The sequence below is a fragment of the Schistocerca gregaria genome, chromosome 4, assembly GCF_023897955.1.
Source record: "Schistocerca gregaria isolate iqSchGreg1 chromosome 4, iqSchGreg1.2, whole genome shotgun sequence".
Lineage (NCBI taxonomy): Eukaryota > Metazoa > Arthropoda > Insecta > Orthoptera > Acrididae > Schistocerca > Schistocerca gregaria.
Window position 1 is genome coordinate 771,961,161 of NC_064923.1, and position 22,994 is coordinate 771,984,154.

General features: G+C 36.2%; 1 protein-coding gene and 1 long non-coding RNA gene across 2 annotated transcripts in view; both read left to right on the top strand.

The window, feature by feature from the left end:
• LOC126267919 (uncharacterized) overlaps positions 1–22,994 on the top strand; it is a 95,945-nt gene that overhangs the window by 17,068 nt on the left and 55,883 nt on the right. The gene's annotated exons all lie outside the window — the stretch shown is intronic.
• LOC126267328 (uncharacterized) lies at positions 15,779–18,875 on the top strand. The gene is made up of 2 exons (XR_007548994.1): positions 15,779–17,297; positions 17,371–18,875. It is a non-coding gene; the product is annotated as an uncharacterized LOC126267328 (long non-coding RNA).

A 22,994-nucleotide genomic window follows, 5' to 3' on the forward strand; every position in this document is an offset into this window, starting at 1 on the left:
AGCAACCTGGAGTATAATAAAAAGAGAGACAAGTACTACATCATTAACTCACAAAAATATACAACTTCAGGAAAACAACAATAAAAAATCAACCCCACAGTAGTGGCAAATAAATTTAACAACTACTTTTCGAATGTAGCACACCACCTGATTATGAAACATTACAACTCACAACCAGACAGCAATACACTCCAGTCTTACAAGTACCCTATTCATGTCTCCAACAACACCTGAGGAATTATCTGTCATTATAAAAATGTTACCCAACAAGTATTCAGCAGGTACTGATGAAATACCAGATATTATCATCAAAGCAAGTGTAACATCTGTTGTAGAACCATTACTGGATATTTTCAATTCATCATTTGTGAGTGGTATATTCCCGAAAAATATGAAAATGGCAAAAGTGGCATGACTGTACAAGAAAGGGGACAAACATAAAGCTGCAAACTCTAGACCTGTATCAGTATTGTCAGGCTTTGGCAAAATTCTTGAAAACCTATTTATTAGAAGGCTGACAGCCTTTCTGAATAAAGAAAACATAATAAGTGATGCGCAACATGGATTCAGAACTGGCAGATCAACAAAGTCAGCTATTTATACCTTCTTAAATGGAATTGTAATTGCAATAGATAATAAGCAACATGTGTCTGGCATATTTCTTGACCTTAGTAAGGCCTTCGATATAACTGATCATAATACTCTGTTGCAGAAGCTAGGTAATTATAGAATACGAGGCCTGCCAAACAAGTGGATACATTCCTACCTTCATGACCACCAACAGATCACTCAAATAAAATACAAAGACATAAAAACATAAAAAATTTGTAACTTTTACAGTAATGCACAAAACATTACATATGGAGTACCTCAAGGGTCAGTCCTTGGGCCAATTCTTTTCATTCTTTATGTTAATGATTTCTCAGAAAAAATAACCAAAGGGACAACAGTACTTTTTGCAGATGACACAAATATCCTAATCAAATCATGTGATGAGGAAAACCTACAAAAAACAGCTACAGGTATAATACAAAATTTGACACAGTGGTTTAGAACACACAAGCTAATAATAAATAATGAACAAACAGTGACAGTCAATTTACACAATTCACAGAAACTACATGGTGCAGACCAACTTTCAAAATTGATGGAAAAACTGTCTCATCTGTGAGCGCCACAAAATTTTTAGGTATCCATATTCAGCAAAACCTAAAATGGGAGACACATCTTAACCATGTAAATAAAAGGCTAAACACACTTACTTACAGAGTAAGAATCCTCACACAAATACAAGCCGTGCACCTGTGATCATAATGTACCATGGCAGTATTCACACTGTAATGTACCCTCTTTTGTCGGGGTGAAAATCAAATATCAAGCGACAAACTTTCAATTCATTTAAATGCTATTTCAAACCCTGAGATTATGATGATCAATTGAAGACACCCCACCAGCTTAGGTGGTCTGTATCTACAACAGATGATGTTAAGCTTAATATTGAGACAAAAGAATGATACATCACAGAATACTAAAACTAATTATAATACCTTACCTTTAGATGCTGAATTTGGTCTCGTTGTCTTGATTCTCGCCATGGTGCGTTCCATCCATCTAACATTGTTAATATATAGTCCGGGTCTTTGTGTGCTAATGAAAACTGGTACTTGCTTTTTGTTTTACTATTGATTCTTCATTTTTATTAATTTAACTTTTTCACAATAATTTCCATCTTCATATCAGATACTGTTTATAAATACTCTCTATATAAGACGACAGACTTCCTTCCGTACTTCCATCAACAGTCCACCTCACAAAACCTCCCTCTCCCCACAACAGTCCAACCAACTCACCCCAACAGTCACCTTAACTATGTCCGACTCTCTACCTTTCACACACGAATGTCTTTGGCTCACACTGGTGCCAACATAATCTCCAGAAATAAACAAATAAAGTTCACATTATAGAATAATATAATAAAAAAGATTTGGGCAAAATTAAATACTACATACAATAATATTGAATTTGAAAAAATCATAGAAATGAAATTGGAGTTCTGACCCTGCAAGGGCAGATGCGACTATAAGGGTGGTATCGCACTCTTCAGTAGTCCATTACATTACAACACATAGCTCATGTATGGCATTATCTTTTGAGGTAACTCCGTAAGTACAAACAAAACATTTAGACTACAGAAAAAGATTGTTAGACTAATAAACAATGCTAAGTACAGAGACCCCTGTAGACCAATATTTAATAATCCCATTATACTGCCTTTTCCTTGCTTATATATGTATAAAATATTAAATTTCACAAAAGGAAATATTTTAAAAGATGGAAATATCTTCAAGTATAACTGTTATTACCACCCTCATAATAATAGGCAGAAGCATTACTTGCATGACAATACAGTAAGTACAAACATTTGTGAGAGAGGAGTCTATCATACTGGCATAATGCTGTACAAACACATGCGGTCCTATTTGAAACAGATGCAAAATTTACAAAAGTTTAAAGTGAAACTGAAAGAGTACTTGCTTGACCACTGCTTCTATTCTGTTTCTGAGTTTTTAGAGTACCAGAAAAGTGTAGTGTAATTGCTCAAATATTCTTAATAAGTCTATATTTTTATTTTATTACATTAAATTTGTCATCAATATTGAACATTATTGAATAATATTTAATTATTTATCCTTTAAAAATAACAATGTGTATGATGTTATATATACTGTACCAACCTGACTTGTCCTACATGATTTGTGCAAAATATGTACCTAAACACGATTTACAGGACCAATAAAGAAATACAAATACATTTCCAAATCTCCTTAAGGTTACAGCGGTAACCCATTGCAAAAAAATCGAGCTACAGCATTTGTTAACAATCACAGGCCTGTAGCTCAGCTTAGTGGCTTCTGAAAGATTTTTGAGAAGCTCTTTTACAATCGATTACAAGAGTTCATTAACAAAAACTCTTTGCTGTCAAATCTTCAGCATAATTTTAGGCAGTCAGGATCCATTACCAAATTAGTCTATGAATTTCTGTATGGGCTCCTAAAAGCTATAGATAAACAGAAAATGACTACTGGAATTATCTCAGACCTATTCCTCTGACATTATAGACCAGACTATTCTGTTATACAAACTGGAAAGAAAGGGAATTAGAGGTATTCCAAACAAGTAGGTTAGGTCATATCTTACTAACTGTCATTAGAAAGTTGTTCTTAAACATCATAAAATAACTGGAAACATTATAAGAACAACATATACATTTCAGAAAAAGTTACAATTAAATATGGTGTTGTAACATTACAGGACATATTGGGACATATTGAAGTATTCGATACTGTAGACTTTTAGGGGATGTCGATACAGATATGCAAAATGTAAAGGGAAACTTTGGGGATGTTTAAATATTGTACTGTGTCAATATTAGGACATTTTGCACAGAAAGAACAAAAATAGAATTAATGTAAATATATATTAGTGTTAGTAACCTATTTTCATTCAATTTTGTAATTATATTTCATTTTGTAAAAGAAAGACTCACTGTTTGCTGTAGCTCTGATTAATTGTATAAATTATCAGTTTTGAGCTAAATTATTTCGTATAATATGGACAAGATACTTTTAAAAACTCGCCAGCTAAAGAGAAAGTCTGTAAATGAACGTTTAATGCACACTTCTGGAACTTTCTATGGAGAAATTCTATATTATGATCACAAAAATACGAAAACTTGTGAAAACTGTTTCATAACCTAATTTCGAAAGACGATTTGTATCAAGAAATATTGCTAAAAAGATTTATTTGCGTTTTGAAACACGATTTAAATCATTTTACATATAAATAGTTGTTCTAAATCACTCAAGAAATATCCAGAATCAAATGTCAAGATATTTCTGGAAACATCGGTACAAATCTGGTGAAGGTTATCCAGAAGCTGGTAGAAAAATGTTATAAAATCTATTTGGAAATTATGCTTGTAAGAATTTATATGTACTGATCCTTTTACTTACTTTAATCTGTGCTAAAATTCTGTAATGTCTAATTTAGTTTTAAGTCGTGAATTGCTATCGTATTGTAAACAAAACATTGTCAAAGACTCTCATTGTTTGGAAAGATATTAATAAACCTAGGAGTTGTCAGTTGCCAGTTCGGATATGCAGTGCGGTTAGCTCTGAGAGTCAGTTGGTGAGTCTGTGAAGTCTGTCAGTTCTGTTTGTAAATAAACGTCTGTAACGAAGAATTACTTGTTGTCGTCAATATGAACTCAAGACCTTCTGCACGAAGCAGACACCTCCTATTGCAACGTTTTAATTTGGTTGAGGAAGCTGGGATCGCTATAAGTGCAAACAAATTGAAGTGGAACGTTTTAATTTGGTGTTGAGGAGCTGAAATGTTATAATTTGGTGGAGGAAGCAGAGGATATGACGACCACCCAGTGATTCTTCAAAATAAAATACGTCTCTTCTGGGATCACAAGAAGAAAATACGTCTGTTTTTGGACCACAAGAAGAGGATATACGACGGACCAGTCATTCTTCAGAAGTAAATACGTCGATTCTGGGGTCACAAGAAGAGGAGTGAATCAACCGAGCGAAACCATTCTGGAATTGTAGAAATTTCGCAAAACACTGACACCAACGACCGCCGACGGACACTAAGACAAGTACCTGCTTCCTAAAATAATGGAAAAAGACGCAGATTTCAGTATTGACAGCGGTGTAGCGAGTACACCTATTAGGGAAAGTGCTTCTGACAGTGTAGGAATGTTGGAAATGTTAAAACAAATGTTTTCAGAGTTAAACTCGAAGTTGGATAACACAAACTCGAAGATGGACGATTCTCGTGCCGAATTACGTCAACAAATTGAACAGACACAACAACAGATGGACAGGTCGATTTCGAAGGCTTTGTGTGATTTAAAATCAGAAATAAATTCAAATACAGAACAGATTGCTCACACTAGTCAGGTTCTAGAAGAATGGCGAATTACTTTTGAGTCAAACCAAAAAGAACATAGTTGTCGTGTGGACATGGTTGAGAGCAAAATTTCTGTCCTTGAAACTGATTTAAGTAACGAAATTTCAAATAACCAGTCAAAACTTAAAAAAGTTGTTGATTTTGTAAATGAGGAAAATTCTCAATTGAGAAATGAATTTGACCAGACAAAACGATTTTTTGAAAGCGAAATTGAATCTTTCAAATCTGATTCTGACAAAAAGGTCACAGAAATTTGTAGTAGAGTAGGTAATGTCGAAAAAACTGTGGACAGAAAATTCGTAGAAATACAAGAAACTATGTTGCAAAAAGATTTTAGTAATAGTTGTAATGGGGAATGGGGAAATTTTCCCATTAAAACTTATCCCGGTAACAAGAATATACACCCAAAAGACTTCATGCAATTCTGCAAGGAGCAGTTCACATCCATAGTGACAGATTCAGATTCTTTATTGGTCATTCAGCATTATTACATGCAATAGACTTCGTCAGTTCACTTAACCTAATATTTTTATTAAATATATTTAACACATTTGACTTAAGTTGATATTGGGTATTTCTAAAAATTCTTCTATTAAATAGAATGGGTTCATTAACAAGAAGCTGTGTAGCTTTTCCTTAAATAATTTGATTGGCATTTTTGTACAATTTGTTATATATTTTAATTGACATGTACTTATGGCTATTGTTTGTTTTTGCTAATCTATTCTTTGGCAAGATCAGAGAAGTACAGTTTCTTGTATTGTAGTCATGTCTTTGATTCATTACACTTAAATTAGGTAGTTCCGCAAGTATGAAGTTAACACTATCAAGAATATATAGATTAATAACTGTTAAAATTCTATATTTAATGAACAATGGTTTACAATGTGTCCTATTATCTACCTTTGCTATTACTCTGATTGCTTTCTTCTGGATCACCAAAATTTCATTTATTTTTTTGCTATTTCCCCAGAGCGTTAGCCCGTACCTTAAAACAGACTGAAAAAAAGCAAAGTACGCTGTCCTTACATATTCCGATGTCACACAGAACGTCAGCCTCTTCAACAGGTATATAACTCTTGACAGCCTAACTACTATGTGTTCTGCATGAGAGTCCCATGTTAGTTTGTTGTCCAGGATTATACCTAAAAATTTTGCACTTTGTTTTTCTATTTTTGTAGTCTTTGATAGACTGAACCACATGTTCTGGGTCTTTGTCTCATTTAATAGTAGCCCATTTGCATTAAACCATGATGTTGCATTTTCTTTTGCCAAATTCATACTGCTTACAAGTTTATCAAAATCATGGTTTACAGACAGCAGAGTTGTATCATCTGCATACATATATGTTTACATTAATATTTGCCGGTAGGTCATTTATATGTATGAGGAATAGAAGTGGTCCTAATTTAGATCCCTGTGGCACTCCGTGTTGAACCTCAAGTGTGTTTGACACATTACTTCCTGAGCTTACCACTTGCTTCCTATTATTAAGGTATGATTTGACGAGTTTTAAACTTTTGCCACATATTCCATAATATTCGAGTTTAGAGAGTAAAACAGAGTGGTCAACACAGTCAAAGGCCTTGCTCAGGTCACATAAGGTTACCTGTATGTGAGCCTGGTCCTCAAATGCTGCCAAAATGTCACTCACTAAGAGTTCTATGGCATGTATGGTTGACCTTTCTTTCCTGTAACCAAACTGTGATGTACTCAGCATATCGTTTAGTTCTAGGTACTCATAGATCTGCTGATACATTATGCCTTCAAAGACTTTGGCTAGTGTTGGAATTAGTGAAATTGGCCTGTAGTTAGCAGGCTCAGCTTTGCTTCCCTTCTTAAAGATTGGAGTCACCTTAGATAGTTTGAGAGAATCAGGAAAGACCCCTTCTCTAAGACACAAGTTTATAGAATATGTTAATGGTGCTGCAATGTAATGTATTACTTCTTTCAGTAAATTGTTTGACATATCATAAATATCTGTACTATGTGAATTTTTCATTTCTTTGACAATTTTGATAACTTCATCTTGACATACCTCATTAAGGTGTTTCAATGAAGGTCCGGCCTGATTATGGTTTCGGTTTGCAGTCTTAAGATAATCTATATGCGTCACATTGGGTTTACTGATCAAGTTTTTTATTTCATCTGCACAGACTACAAAATATTTGTTGAATGTATCTACTGTTATTGGAACTGTCTCATCAAAGTTTCTTATTTGACCTTTAACAGTCTTAATTATTGTCCAGGCAGTTTTGCACTGGTTTCTACTACTTTTTATGAGATTAGTGTTGTATCTTTGTTTAGCCAATTGTAGCTCTTTCTTATACAATTTTTTTGCGTTGATTTCAAGAGCCTTAATTTCTTTAGAATTAATTACTTTGCCTAGGCGCTTTAACAGCATTAGCTTATTTTTTAGATTCTCCAACTCTTTCGTGTACCACATTTTACCCTTTCTTGTTTTGTGATATTTCTTTGATGCAAGATGAGCTTTTAAAACCCCTATTAAGTAATTGTGGAATGTTTCATACACTAACTGCGCATTAGAACCACATGTTTGAAATAATTTGTCCCAGTTAGTTATGTTTAGTTGGTGTGTTAGTTTTCCGAGATTGTTTTTTGTTAGTATAAAGGTATTACATTTTGATATTTTTTGTGTGGCCTTGTTCCCATTCCTTTTCATAATATGTCTTATTTCTACTGTTAGGATAGAGTGGTCAGAGAAAGCAAATTCCTTTACATTGGTGGAGTAAATATCACGAGTACAGTTGACAAAAGCATTGTCCAGGCACGCTTTTAGTCTTGTCGGTTCAGAATTTACATGATGGAAGTTGTGCTGCCTTAGCATGTTTAGTAACTTATTTACACTTGGTTTGTTACATGTTACGTCAAAGCCTGAATTAAAGTCTCCCCCAATTATAGTTACATATTGTTACCACTTTGTTATGTGGCAGAGTATACTGTCTAAAGTTTTTTCATCTGAGTCAGGGGTATGGTATATACATACTAAGATAAGTTTCATTACATCACATATGATTCCAGCAATTTCAAAGCGTTTCTCTTCACATGCCCAACTAAGATCTAGTGGTCTAAACTCTATTTCCTTTGAAACGAAGATAACAGTACCTCCTTTGCGGTACTGAGATCTGCAAAAACTGTTTCCATGTTTATAGCCTTCTGGTACATAGCATTCAATTTGTCCTGGTTTAAGCCAATGTTCAGATAAACGTAGGAAGGAGTACTTATTATGTGGCATTGCCTCCTCCAGTATTTCAACTTTACTTTCAAGACCCTGAATGTTTAAGAATATGATACTACTGTTACTTATCTGTGAGTTTGCAGGCAGTTTTTTAAATTTTTGTCTTCTTTTTGGCTTGAAACCATAAAAAATTATCACTAAGTGGCACAGATGTATTTTTCCTTTGGCTCCTCCTTAAGCTGCACTGTACTGCTACTGTTGCTTCCTTTTCCATCGCTGTACTTGGTGATGTGGTTACTGCTGCTGGTGAAACTTCTGCTGGTACTGCCTTTTCCACTACTGTTACTGGTGATGTGGTTACTGTTGCTGGTGAAAATTCTGCTAGTGGTGATGTGGTTACTGTTGCTGGTGAAACTTCTGCTGGTACTGCTACAGTTACTTCCTTTTCCCTTGCTGTTACTGATGATGCCACTGGTGACTGTGATACTTCACATGTTGGCACAGATGTAATTTTTTGATCACAGAGTGTATCTGCAGATGTTTCTTCCTCATATGTTGTAGGTGCACTTTTCATTTCTGTTGTCATTGGCAGAGAACCTGTTGCAGGTAGTGCTATTTTCACATGGGTGTCCACTCCTGCAGTTTTTATCACCTGGAGAATTTCTTTGGCCAGCACTTTCTTGCCTAGGTTGTTTCTGTGTAGTCCATGTCTAGTAAAATGCTCTCTTACTGAAGTCGTCGCTTCAATGAAAGTTGTGTGCACAAAACTGCTACAAATCTTCCTGAATTTTCGATTTTTTGCGATGATTTCTCTGTTTACACATGAGTTTTCTGTTAAGTCGTGCCTATGGGGAATGTTTACAACAAATACTTTCGCCTGTGAAATTTTTCTTAGCGATTGTTTCAGTGCCCTTACAGCAAGGCTGCTTTCGTTTTTATAGACATCGTTTGCTCCTCCGATGATGACACAGTTGACGTCGCTTTTTACGGCAGTTTCACAGTTTTTCAGCACTTCCCGTAGAGGAGCACCAGGTTTCGAAATTCCAGTCACTTTGTATTCCGATTGCATGTCAGACATGATTGTGGCCAGTCCCTTACCATGACTCGTTGATAATATGTATATTTCTTCTTTCTTCTTCACTGTTTCCTTTTTTGTCTCATATTTTGCTTTATTAAAAGTTACTGTAACACAATTTTTTCATTTAAGTGTACTTGTTGGTGACGAGTTTCTGCTGGCACTTTTTCGTTTAATAGATCCTTGTGAGCAGTTACCAGCTACACTGAGATTTTTTGTCCGCGATTCTGAACTGTCTGCATTTAGTACATTGTATTTATTCATTAACGGAACACGAAAAATGTTGGTATTTGACACAGGGCGAGAGAATTTCTTAGGCCTAATATATACACACTCTCGTTTGTCTGTTTGCGAGTCTGTGGGAACGTCCATATAGTCAATCAAACTTTTGAGCATTTCTGCGTATTGTCTGGCTTTACTTAAGTCACTTTCCAGTTCTTCCCTCACGCTTATTTCGAGTCCAGCATTGCACATTTCAAATGCAGTTTCAAGACCGTTGCACTCTGTTCCGCAGTCGCATGTATGTTTACTGAGATTTGCTTCCATGAAACAACATGAATGATACCACTTATGTGCCACTACACATATTTTAACACCTTTTATCACTTTTTTTGCACATAGTAGACATTTTACTGAGGGTAATTTTCCGATATTTACGGAGCGATTTGCCACTACATCCATATACGCCACCATAGAGTTAAGATAAAATTTGTAAAGAAATTACTTGATGGTGAGGTGCTTTCGTGGGCCAATCAGAATTGTTCCGCGGAAATGTCCTTTGAAGATTTCGAAAAATGTTTTCTAACCAAATTTTGGTCTGAAACTGAGCAAGCTCGAATCAAAAGTGAATTCTTGAATGGTCCTAGTTACAGAGAACCTGATGGGTCAATGAAAGCCTATTGTGAGAAACAGTTGCAAAAATTAGTGCATCTGAATAAGCCATTTGATGAGCTAACTCAAATTGATGCACTAAACGGAGACTTCCGAAAAGAGTACAATGGGGTTTAGTATATGGTCCAGATGAGTCCATAGAACAATTCTTGAAATATGTGGACAAACTTGATAGAGCCTTTGAACAAAACAACAGATTAAACGACTTTGTAGGTTCATCACACAGAGGGTGGGAACCAAACCGTGGAAATAATAACAATAATAGTGAACGAAGAAACTTTAACAACAACAGGGATAATTATAATAGCAATGACAGAAGAAATTTTGGTAGGAATGATCAGCATTTTAATTCAAACAGAGAATGGGAAAATCGAAACAGGTCCTGGCGTAATGACATGAGAGAAGGTAACCTGAGGCAGGGAAACGACAGACATAGGCCTTTAAATGACTAAATGCTCCACTGGGAGTCTGTCAGTTTGGGGCAAGGAATTTTCAAAATCAGGCTAATTTCACCCGGAACAGACAGCACTATAATCAGAGACCTAACCAGTATAGACAGTATGCTTATGATCGATCTGTAGATAGAGGTAATGAAAAAATTAAATTTGACAGGAAATTTTGGAATGTCATCAGAGAAAATACTAGAAACAACTGTAATAGGAACCAGGCTACCTTTGATGAAGTAGGCTTAGAAGACGATATAATTGCAAATTTATATAATCAAGAAGAAGCACCTAATGCTGAAATGAAAGGTAAGGATAACTTTGATAATTTTGGATTGTACAAACTTATGTGTGGTGATGTTTTAGATGTAAGTTGTCATAATGATGTTCGTACTGAAGTTTCTGGAAAGTCTGATATTAATGTGGATGTGTTTGGTGAAGATGGTGTTGTGAGTAATGTTGGTGATACTAGTAGTGTTTGTAGTGTAAGCTCAGGCAATGATGATAATGTTGATGTTAAGGCTAATGGTGATTATGTACTAGAAGATTTTGATGGTGAATTGGATGGAATAGTTTATGTTGAAGTTAAGGAGGATGTTATAAGCAATAGTGTTGAGAATAGTTGTGCCAGGAACTCTAACTACATTCCACCTGAGAATCAGATTGTGCCAGTTCAGCTTAGTAATACATCAGGAGACAGGGGGGTTGATTGTGCTGATGCATCTGAGATTATTTTGAAATCTTTTTGGGACAAATTTAAAGATTACAGTGATGACAATGATGTTAAGATCAAATTAAGAGAAATTTGTGAACCAGTTTCTGCTTTTAAGCCTAATGAAATCATCAAACGGGGTACTAGTCAGGATGTGTGTGAGGTAAATAGTAAGCCAGACATTCCAGTAAATTCCAGTAGACCTAGAAGTTTGAAGAAAGTATTGCCTAATAAAGAAAACCTAAATATGGAACAGAGGTATGATGAGGTAGCAGAAGATCTTTCGTATGAAGAATGAGAAGAAAGGGAAAACACCACTATTGGTAGTCCATACATAAAAATTAAAGCTGCAGGTTGGGAAGGGTATTGTTTGATTGATACAGGGAGTCCAATTAGTGCCATTTCAAGCAAATTAAGAGATATAATTAAGCATGATCCTGACTTTGTTGAATTACCAATTGTTGGAATAAAAATTAGAGGCATTACCGGCAAACTGAGCAAAATTGTTAATAGACAGGTGTTGTTGTCCTTCAGTATAAATGATGTACAGTTTACTCAAGGATGTCTTGTAATAATTGGGTATGGACTGGATATTAAAAGCTAATGCAGCATTTGATTGGGAAAAGAGTTTGTTTACCTTTATTGATCCTAAGACGAGAGTATGTTCCAGTACTGACATGTCGGTTGAAAACTGTGCTGATAAGGGAATTGAAATTAGGGACGTTACATTTTCTAAAGACAGTGGTTATTGTGTAGAGGAAATTACTGAGGATTATGATGATGGAGAATATGGGGATATAGTTCAAGAAAAATTATGGGAATCAGATAATTTGAACCAAGAACAGAAGGTAGAGTTAGAAAGATTATTGTGGAATTACTGTGATGTTTTTGATGATAGACCTGGCAGAGTAAAGAATTATCTATGTAAACACAGATTAAAACCACATGAGCCATTCTTTATAAAACCTTATAGTGTACCCATTGCAAAGAGAAAAGATGTAAAAAAGGAACTTAAAAAGATGGAAGAGTGGGGCATCATTGAGAGAAGTAAGAGCCAATACAATAATCCTTTGGTAGTGGTTGCAAAACGTGATGGCAGTGTCAGGCTTGTACTAGATTCAAGACACCTAAATAAGTATCTGGAAAGAGAGACCGATCATTCCGAGAATATAGACGAATTACTTCATAAATTTGAAAGAATGAAATACATACCAGTTTAGATCTCTCATCAGGATTTCACCAAGTAGAATTAGAAAATGATTCCAGAAAGTATACTGCCTTTATGTATGGGGGAAGATGTTACCAGTATTGTATGGTACCATTTGGGCTGAATGTCTCAGTAGCTGAATTCATTGAGCACTTGACTTTGTTTTGTGAAAAGATCTTTTATCAAAATTAACTGTGTATGTAGATGACATTTTGATCACTGGAGAAACTTGGGAAGAACATGTTAATACTTTCAGGGAGGTTTGCAATAGATTAAGGAAAGGGGGAATGTCACTTAAATTATCTAAATGTAAGTTTGGTATGAAAAAATTGAAGTTTCTGGGGCACAGTATTTCTGAGGAAGGTATTTTGCCAGATCCTGAAAAACTCGAGGCAATTGCAAAATTCCCAATTCCAAAAACCAAGAAACAACTAAAGTCATTTTTTGGGATGTTACTACAGAAAGTTCATTAGTACCCAAGCTCTAAATGCTCCAAGTCTTAACAGATTGCCGAAGAAAAACGCAATGTGGGTTTGGGATCAGGAATGTGAAGCTGCTTTGAAGAAATAAAAACACAGTTATGTAATAGTCATATTTTGTACTGTCCTGATTTAAACTTACCTTTTTACATTATGGCAGATAGTAGTGATTATGGCCTAGGTGCTCACCTTTTCCAAGAAGTTAATATAAATGGGAAAATAGAACACAGGTCTATTGCTTTTGCTAGTCGAACCTTGAAAAAACATGAGAGGCAATACACTGTTACCGAGAAAGAGCTTTTGGCCATTTACTGGGCATTTTCTAAATTCAGAAATTATTTATTGGGAAACCAGGTAGTTGTCTACACAGACCATAAGGCATTAATTTATATTCAAGAATGTAGTTTGCATCATGGAAGGATTACCAGGTGGGCACTCTTGTTACAACAATTTAATTACTCAATAAAATATCTTAAGAGGACCCGATAATGTAGTTGCTGATGCTTTATCTAGACTACCTGTGGGGGGTGACTTTGAAGATGACAGTGGGGAATGTGAAAAAGAATTCAAAATTATGTATTTAAGAGGGGTGGACAATGAACAAGAAATCAGAGACATTTGTAATGACATCCGACGGAATCAGAACCACGATGAGAACTGTAAACTGGTCAGAAGTTATTTAGGGAAAAAGGGACATGAAAAAGTGGGAGATTATTACAAAATCTACAAGGGGATTCTATTCAAGAGAAACAGTGTAGATAGCGATGTATGGAAATTATGTTGGCCTGAACAGTACATCAATGTACTCATCAAGTACATTCATGAAAGTTTTGGTCATTGTGGGATTCAAAAGTGTATCCAGAAAATCCAAGAAAATGTGTACTTTAACAACAAGCCAGGAGGGTTAGAAAAATTTTGACGGGTTGTGACAGGTGCCAAAGAGTAAAAGTATCCAACCAAACTTGTTGAAGATTGATGCAAAACATCTTACCAAAAGAACAACACGAGTTAGTCGCTGTCGACTTACATGGACCATTACCGAAGACCAGAAGAGGCTATTGCTACATTTTTGTTATGGTTGATGTTTTTTCAAAATTCATTAAGTTATACCCTCTTCGCAAGGCAAACAGTAAGAGCATTATTTCAAAAATCAGAGGAGACTATTTTGGCAGGGTTGGAAAACCTCAGAAAATCTTATCAGACAATGGGACTCAATTTACTTCTGGAGTATGGAAAGCTTTTGTTGAAGATGAAAATATAAGTCACATTCTTATTTCAGCTTATCATCCGTCAGGAAACCCTTCGGAGAGATACATGAGGGAAATTGGGCGATTCTTTAGAACCTACTGCAATACTGATCATGCTAGTTGGATTGACTATGTTGAGAAATTCGAAGATGTTGTGAACAGCCTACAGCATTCCTCAACAGGGTTTTCGCCTTATGAAATACAGTATAATAGCAAACCACCACATCCAATTAGTGATTTCATTGATTTTCCAGTCTGCAAACCATTAAGTACTCAAGAGAGAGAGGAAATAGTGAGAAAGACCATGAAATCTCAAGGTGATAAGAGGAAATGTAGACATGACAAAAGATTGAAGCCTACTCAATTTAAAATTGAAGACTTGGTCCTTGTTAAAACACAAGAGAAGTCTAAAGCCATCAGTGGTGAATTAAAAAAGTTTTTTTGACATATACATTGGACCTTTCAAGATTCAGGACAATCCTCATCCGAATGCTTACCGTCTAGTCTACCCAAATTCTGGCAGACTGTTTGGCCTCCGAAACGTAAAATGTAAAAAAGTATTTTAGATAATAGATGTTTATAGACTTTTATATGTAATATTACCAGGATATTTTTGTTATGTTGTATTTATCTGATTCCTCAGGGGAGCATACATTCTTTGTGTGCTAAGTGTTTGGCGAGCACTAGGTCCCCTAGCTATGCAATTGTCATATTTCATTTTCGTATTCTGGCATTTCATCTTACACTTATTCTGTGATCCTGTATAATCAATTTTCTCCATCTTTCAGTCTATCCTCTCTTGGCTTTAAGAAATTATTTAGAGTAAACTTTCTTGAGTAATTAGACTTTAGTGAATTCAAATTTCTGTGTCCTTAAAAACCGGTCCACCGACTATTAAATGCTTTTGCTAATGTTTAACTGGGTTTGACCACTGTATGCTGTATATTCATAGCGGACTGTGCTATTGCAGCCTGTGATAGCCTGCAGTGTATATGGAAACCATACGGACTGTGAAGATGAGACTGAAATACAGTGTGTGGCATTGTGGTATACCGACCTTTAAGGAAGAAGATCACTGACCTTCAAGAAAGAAGATCACCGGTCTTCAAGAAAGAAGACACCAAAGATATGTGTAAAACTTTTCTGTTTTGTAATGTAAGGACATCAACCCTTCCGTGTTTCACGTGGAAGTACTGATGGGGGGGTTGTGTAACATTACAGGACATATTGGGACACATTGAAGTATTTGATACTGTAGACTTTTAGGGGATGTCGATACAGATATGCAAAATGTAAAGGGAAACTTTGGTGATGTTTAAATATTGTACTGTGTCAATATTAGGACATTTTGCACGGAAAGAACAAAAATAGAATTAATGTAAATATATTAGTGTTAGTAACCTATTTTCATTCAATTTTGTAATTATATTTCATTTTGTAAAAGAAAGACTCACTGTTTGCTGTAGCTCTGATTAATTGTATAAATTATCAGTTTTGAGCTAAATTATTTCGTATAATATGGACAAGATACTTTTAAAAACTCACCAGCTAAAGAGAAAGTCTGTAAATGAACGTTTAATGCACACTTCTGGAACTTTCTATGGAGAAATTCTACATTATGATCACAAAAATACGAAAACTTGTGAAAACTGTTTCATAACCTAATTTCGAAAGACGATTTGTATCAAGAAATATTGCTAAAAAGATTTATTTACGTTTTGAAACACGATTTAAATCATTTTACATATAAATAGTTGTTCTAAATCACTCAAGAAATATCCAGAATCAAATGTCAAGATATTTCTGGAAACATCGGTACAAATCTGGTGAAGGTTATCCAGAAGCTGGTAGAAAAATGTTATAAAATCTATTTGGAAATTATGCTTGTAAGAATTTATATGTACTGATCCTTTTACTTACTTTAATCTGTGCTAAAATTCTGTAATGTCTAATTTAGTTTTAAGTCGTGAATTGCTATCGTATTGTAAACAAAACATTGTCAAAGACTCTCATTGTTTGGAAAGATATTAATACACCTAGGAGTTGTCAGTTGCCAGTTCGGATATGCAGTGCGGTTAGCTCTGAGAGTCAGTTGGTGAGTCTGTGAAGTCTGTCAGTTCTGTTTGTAAATAAACGTCTGTAATGAAGAATTACTTGTTGTCGTCAATATGCACTCGAGACCTTTTTGCACGAAGCAGACACCTCCTAATGCAACGTTTTAATTTGGTGTTTAGGAGCTGAAATGTTATAGTGTGCCCCAGTTGTTGACAGTAGATGCAATCCTCTTTCTTTTGCATAGAGATGACCTGAATGGAACTGTCCATTAAAATTATCCGCGCTGTTTTGCCGTGGTCGGTTGATGAATTTTGTCTCAATTCCCAACGTTTCGTCTCCAACTGTGGGAGACATCTTCAAGGGGGACGGTAGGTCGATAGAAGGTGCAGCACACCCACTGGCTCGCTACTGACTGCCACTAAATTTCGTCTCCGCGAGCTCGTGCGCCGCGGTGTGACGTCACGTGTTTTGAAAACGTCAGTGCAATTGGCTGCTGTCCGCCGCCGGCGATCGCCGTTGCCATCACCCAGTAGTGGACGGGTGGCACACATCTTCTTTAACACCGGCATCCATATACCGTTTAATTTCATGTCGTCCTCCTTTCGGGTGAAATTATTTGGGTGTTTAGCGATTTTGATTGCCTCCCTGTAGAGCCTTTCGTAGTACCCGCTTGTGGCCGCTAGTACTTGCGTCTCCTCGAAACTAATGTTGTGGTTCCCTGGCTGGAAAGCATGCTCCGTAACAGCTGATCATTCCGTTTCTCCTCTTCTACAATTTCCCTTGTGCTCTTCCAAACGTTTAGAAACCGTTCTTTTAGTTGTACCCACATAAACATCACCACACCTGCATGGGATCCTATACACTCCAGCTTTTCCCAATGGTTTGCGAGTGTCCTTGGCAGGCTTAAGGTATTCCTGTATCTTCCTGGTGAGCTTGCAAGTGGTCTTGTAAATTACTGTAATAGTCCGCTTTGTCAAGATCCTCCCTATTCTTTCCGTTAGATTTTGCAGTAGCCTGTACGTCAGTATTATTTCTGCGTGGCTGCCTCAACGCACGTCCGCCAAAATAAAACGTGTTTTGAGGCAGCCACGCATAACAGCCCGGATAATTATAATGGACATGATATTTCCGGCCATGAAAGTCTACATTTTAGTATCTGAATGAAATTGTTCATGAGAAACAGAAAACATTATTTGCTGATGACACCAGTATTTTGATCACAGGGTTAAATGAGAACGACCTTCAAATGTCTATGTACACATCATTGCTGGAGCTAACACACTTTTTTCAAAGAAATAAACTTACCTATAACTGGAAAGATAGTAGCAATGAACTTTCATGCAGCCACCCTAAGGAACAACATGATCACTTATTGAAAATAAATAACAAAAGTTTAAAATTGGTTGATGATATGAATCCCTATGTATTTCTTTATTGAGTTGTCTTATATCTGTACAAGAAGTCACAGGACCAAAATTAATTTAATAAATAAATAAATCAATCAAAAGCAAAATTGAGGGAGTGCCAGCTGTTTCAAATCATTGCATTCACCTCCAAGCAGAAATTTAGATACCCATAAGATTCCTAGAATTTCACTAAAAATTGACTCTTTTCAGAATATTCACATTACTTCTGAATGACTGTGATCAGTTAACTTAAGCCAATCATAACCCAGAACACAAAGAAAAGTCTTCAATAATATGTAAAACCTAAATTTGTGAAAGTATGCAGCCAGTACTTCACTAAAATATTGCTCTTTCAGTCAATGGTCCGATCACAGTGTCATGAATTACACGCATAAATAGTAGCAAATGTTACTTAGCTCAAAAACATTTTCACTGTACCTAAATTCACATACCTATATACAGTTAGCATTACACTACTCATTTATGTCTGTTATTTCCATCATTTGCTTTCAATTATTATCTAGGTAAGTGCAGTGTCAAAAACTAACCCTACTGCAAAGACAGGCCCCCTAACCATTAAAACCCCAGCACATTTCTCATTACCTCTCACCACTTCATTGGTGCATGTAAAGGGGTATCCTACTCTAGCAGTACTTTTCCTCAACAGTAGTTGTCAGTACCAGTCTTACTTTTCGAATTTTGGACAGATCAGTAACAGCTGCTTTTTGGAAAACTTTTATATAATTTTTTTCTCAGTATGTTATATTTCAAGCTAAAATTGATGAAAAAGGATTATTTTATTCAGGATGTTATAATCAGTAAGTACTAATTCTGAATGTATAGTTAATTTTTTTAGAAACATTTGAAATTATGAATTATTTGGCACACTTAAAATTTCTTTTATTAATTATGCAATCTAATACTGTTTAGTATGTTTACTTCCTGATTCCTTTATGAAATAACAATCGAAACTGATAGAAATTCATTTGTAAAGAAAAATTGTAAGCCCTTTGCAATATTGTTAATTTCAAAGAATGGGACAGTAGTAAGCTTTCCTCTGATGTGGTCCAATGTATTTTTGTATTTTGTGTGTACAATGCAATTTCAGCTTTGTTAATGTGAAAAATCAAAAGACTGTATGACATACTAAAATGTGACAAAATATATTAACATAACAAAAATTCTGCACCAACAATTTTCAAATTTATGTAGATTAATGAAACCATGAGGACCTAAAATTTGAGAATTTCAGCTTCAGGAATCAGACCCCTAGACAAGACAAACTGGAGCCAATTCCACATGAAAAGATAAGTAAACTAGAAAGTTTATTGTAATCTTTGCTCTTCTCAAATCTTCATAAAAAGCTAATGTAGACAACAGCTGCAAGTTGGAAGGAAGTGGGAAGATTATATGCATCATTATACCTCATTATTGAAAAACAAGTGTTTCACATCATTTGAATTAAAACAAAGTGAAGACTCAATAGGCAGAAATACTATATACAAATGGCCAAATGAAAAGTTTGATAACAAAGGAGACAGATATGACTGTGCCAAGAGTGAAGCTGAAAACAAATTTCTCATTATAGGCAATTTCATTTTGAAAAATGACGTAGTGTCAACTTGTGGAGTCCACACAGGATTAGGTCCCATGAGCTCAATAACTATTTTAAAAACATTATAAATTCCAAAGAAAACCTTGAAATCTAAGTGAACAAATATTAGAAAGGCATTTTCATCGATGTTGGGACAAATTCTCTATATAGTGAAGAGGAAATTATAAACGAATCAAAAAATATAATCCAATCAGCTGTAAAAATTTATGGTGCTTCCAGGACAGTTATTTACAGAATCATAAACAGGAGGCTGGAGCATGACAATTTTATTGATCTAATCAACTTTAGTTATGTTCATTCATTAATCAGTTATGGTATTTTCTGGGGAAACAGTGCTCATAATTTACAAAAGGTATTTAAAATGCAAAAGAGAGCAGTAAGAATTATAACAAAAAGCAGTAAGCGCTCCAACTGCAGAGAACTTTTCAAAATGTCAGAAATTTGAACTCTTGCTTGTGAATTTATATTCCAAACCATAGTGTACATCAAGAAAAAAGAGAAAATTATAGCACAGATAGCAGTTTTCATAACTATAGTACAAGAACAAGTCACTGTCTTCACCTAGACAGGAAGAATAAACATTAGACTCAAAATAGCTTCTTGAATGAAGGTGTAAAACTGTATAATATACTGCCGCAGAAAATAAAAGAAGCAGATAACATGTACCACTTTAGAAAAATCCTAAACTGTTTTTGCAGGAACACTGCTTTTACACTATAAGTGAATTCCTTAGTACAAAATGATTGTAAATAGCATTTGTTTCACAATATTCTGATAAGGAGCAAAAACGATTGTAAATAACTTATATGTCACAATGTTTAACTACATCAACAATAAACTGTATAAATATATGAATGTACAAAAGTGACAACATCCATATATTTTAAAATGTCCATGGATGGCTAAATAAATAAATAAATGAATAACTGCACAATTAATAAGGGTTTTGATAAACTACTTGCTATATTTATAAACTCAAATAAGTTTTTAGCCAAGGAAAGTGCTGTCAAGGATGGACTGCATCCAAATAAGCTCTGATCGATGCCCTTTAGCAAAATGTTTATGGATGTTTGCAAAATCAATAAAGCTAAGGGAAACAAATATTTACTGGATGGGATGTAGAAGAAAAAAGCCTGTTAGCTGAAAAGAAGACTGCCAAACAATGTGTATGAAAATGTATCCTTAATACCATTAAAACAAACAAAAATTCTTATTTGATGCACTGGAATATAAATGGCTTAAACTCGATATCTTCCTTCAACCTAGGCTACAAACTTGATGATTTACAAATTCTTCTCTCAGAATGTAAGGACAAAAAAATTATTTGTATAAATGAACATTGGCTTAGCACTAACAAAACAAATATTTAAAATAAAATTAAAAATTTCAATGCCGCTAGCAGCTGTTGCAGGGAGGAAAAATCTCCCAGAGAATGCTGCATACCCATGATTAGTTATATAAACTATGGAGTGAAAACTGGTTTTAATTGTTTAAAGGAAGAGTGTATGTTCAAAATCTGTATGTCGGGCTTAGGGACCTTAACATGTTTGTCATTTCAATTTATAGAATTCTACGAAGAACGTTAGTCACACAATTCGCCTCTACATTCTCTACAGATAAACTAAAGAAAGAAAAGAAGAAAGAAATTGTAATAGCAGTTGATTTTAATATAAATACTGCAAATGGCAATATATAATCAGCAAAATTTAATGATTCCATTAAAAAGTCTGGTTTTAAACTAAATTGTTTGGTGTCCACCATAAAAAATATTCACGGAGCCATGTGCATTGATAACATTGTAACAAATTACTACTTTCATAATGTACATAAATTCTGTCTTGACCTAGGAATTTCTGATCACTTAGCCTTGTTTGTCTCACTGCCAAAAACTGATAAACATAATGCAGGAAAAACTCATATCAAAAGAAGTTTCAATGAAACAAAAATATTGAAGTATTCGTTGAGAAACTAAGTAAAGTTAAATGGTCTCTAGGGGATGGTGATTCAACAAATGAAATTTTAGTACATTCTTAAAACATTTTCTTGAAGTATTTAATGAAACTTTCCCACCAAGATCATGGTACAATAAAACATCAGGTAAGGTAACATGGATCACACCAGGTATAAATATTTACAGTGACAGTAGGGAGGGAACTACACAATCAGCTGAAGTGCGAGAAAGATCCAAATTTGTGAAATATGTTAGAAACTATGAAACTACTTTTTAAAAGGTTGTGAAAGCCTCAGAGCAAATGGCAAATAACAATGACCACTCTAGAGCAAAATACACTCCTGGAAATGGAAAAAAGAACACATTGACACCGGTGTGTCAGACCCACCATACTTGCTCCGGACACTGCGAGAGGGCTGTACAAGCAATGATTACACGCACGGCACAGCGGACACACCAGGAACCACAGTGTTGGCCGTCGAATGGCGCTAGCTGCGCAGCATTTGTGCACCGCCGCCGTCAGTGTCAGCCAGTTTGCCGTGGCATACGGAGCTCCATCGCAGTCTTTAACACTGGTAGCATGCCGCGACAGCGTGGACGTGAACTGTATGTGCAGTTGACGGACTTTGAGCGAGGGCGTATAGTGGGCATGCGGGAAGCGGGGTGGACATATCGCCGAATTGCTCAACACATGGGGCGTGAGGTCTCCACAGTACATCGATATTGTCGCCAGTGGTCGGCGGAAGGTGCACGTGCTCGTTGACCTGGGATCGGACTGCAGCGACACATGGATGCACGCCAAGACCGTAGGATCCTACGCAGTGCTGTAGGGGACCGCACCGCCACTTCCCAGCAAATTAGGGACACTGTTGCTCCTGGGGTATCGGCGAGGACCATTCGAAACCATCTCCATGAAGCTGGGCTACGGTCCGGCACACCGTTAGGCAGTTTTCCGCTCACGCCCCAACATCGTGCAGCCCGCCTCCAGTGGTGTCGCGACAGGCGTGAATGGAGGGACGAATGGAGACGTGTCGTCTTCAGTGATGAGAGTCGCTTCTGCCTTGGTGACAATGATGGTCGTATGCATGTTTGGCGCCATGCAGGTGAGCGCCACAATCAGGACTGCATACGACCGAGGCACACAGGGCCAACACCCGGCATCATGGTGGGGGGAGCGATCTCTTACACTGGCCGTACACCTCTGGTGATCGTCGAGGGGACACTGAATAGTGCACGGTACATCCAAACCGTCATCGAACCCATCGTTCTACCATTCCTAGACCGGCAAGGGAACTTGCTGTTCCAACAGGACAATGCACGTCCGCATGTATCCCGTGCCACCCAACGTGCTCTAGAAGGTGTAAGTCAACTACCCTGGCCAGCAACATCTCTGGATCTGTCCCCCATTGAGCATGTTTGGGACTGGATGAAGCGTCGTCTCATGCGGTCTGCACGTCCAGCACGAACGCTGGTCCAACTGAGGCGCCAGGTGGAAATGGCATGGCAAGCCGTTCCACAGGACTACATCCAGCATCTCTACGATCGTCTCCATGGGAAAATAGCAACCTGCATTGCTGCGAAAGGTGGATATACACTGTACTAGTGCCGACATTGTGCATGCTCTGTTGCCTATGTCTATGTGCCTGTGGTTCTGTCAGTGTGATCATGTGATGTATCTTTCCCCAGGAATGTGTCAATAAAGTTTCCCCTTCCTGGGACAATGAATTCACGGTG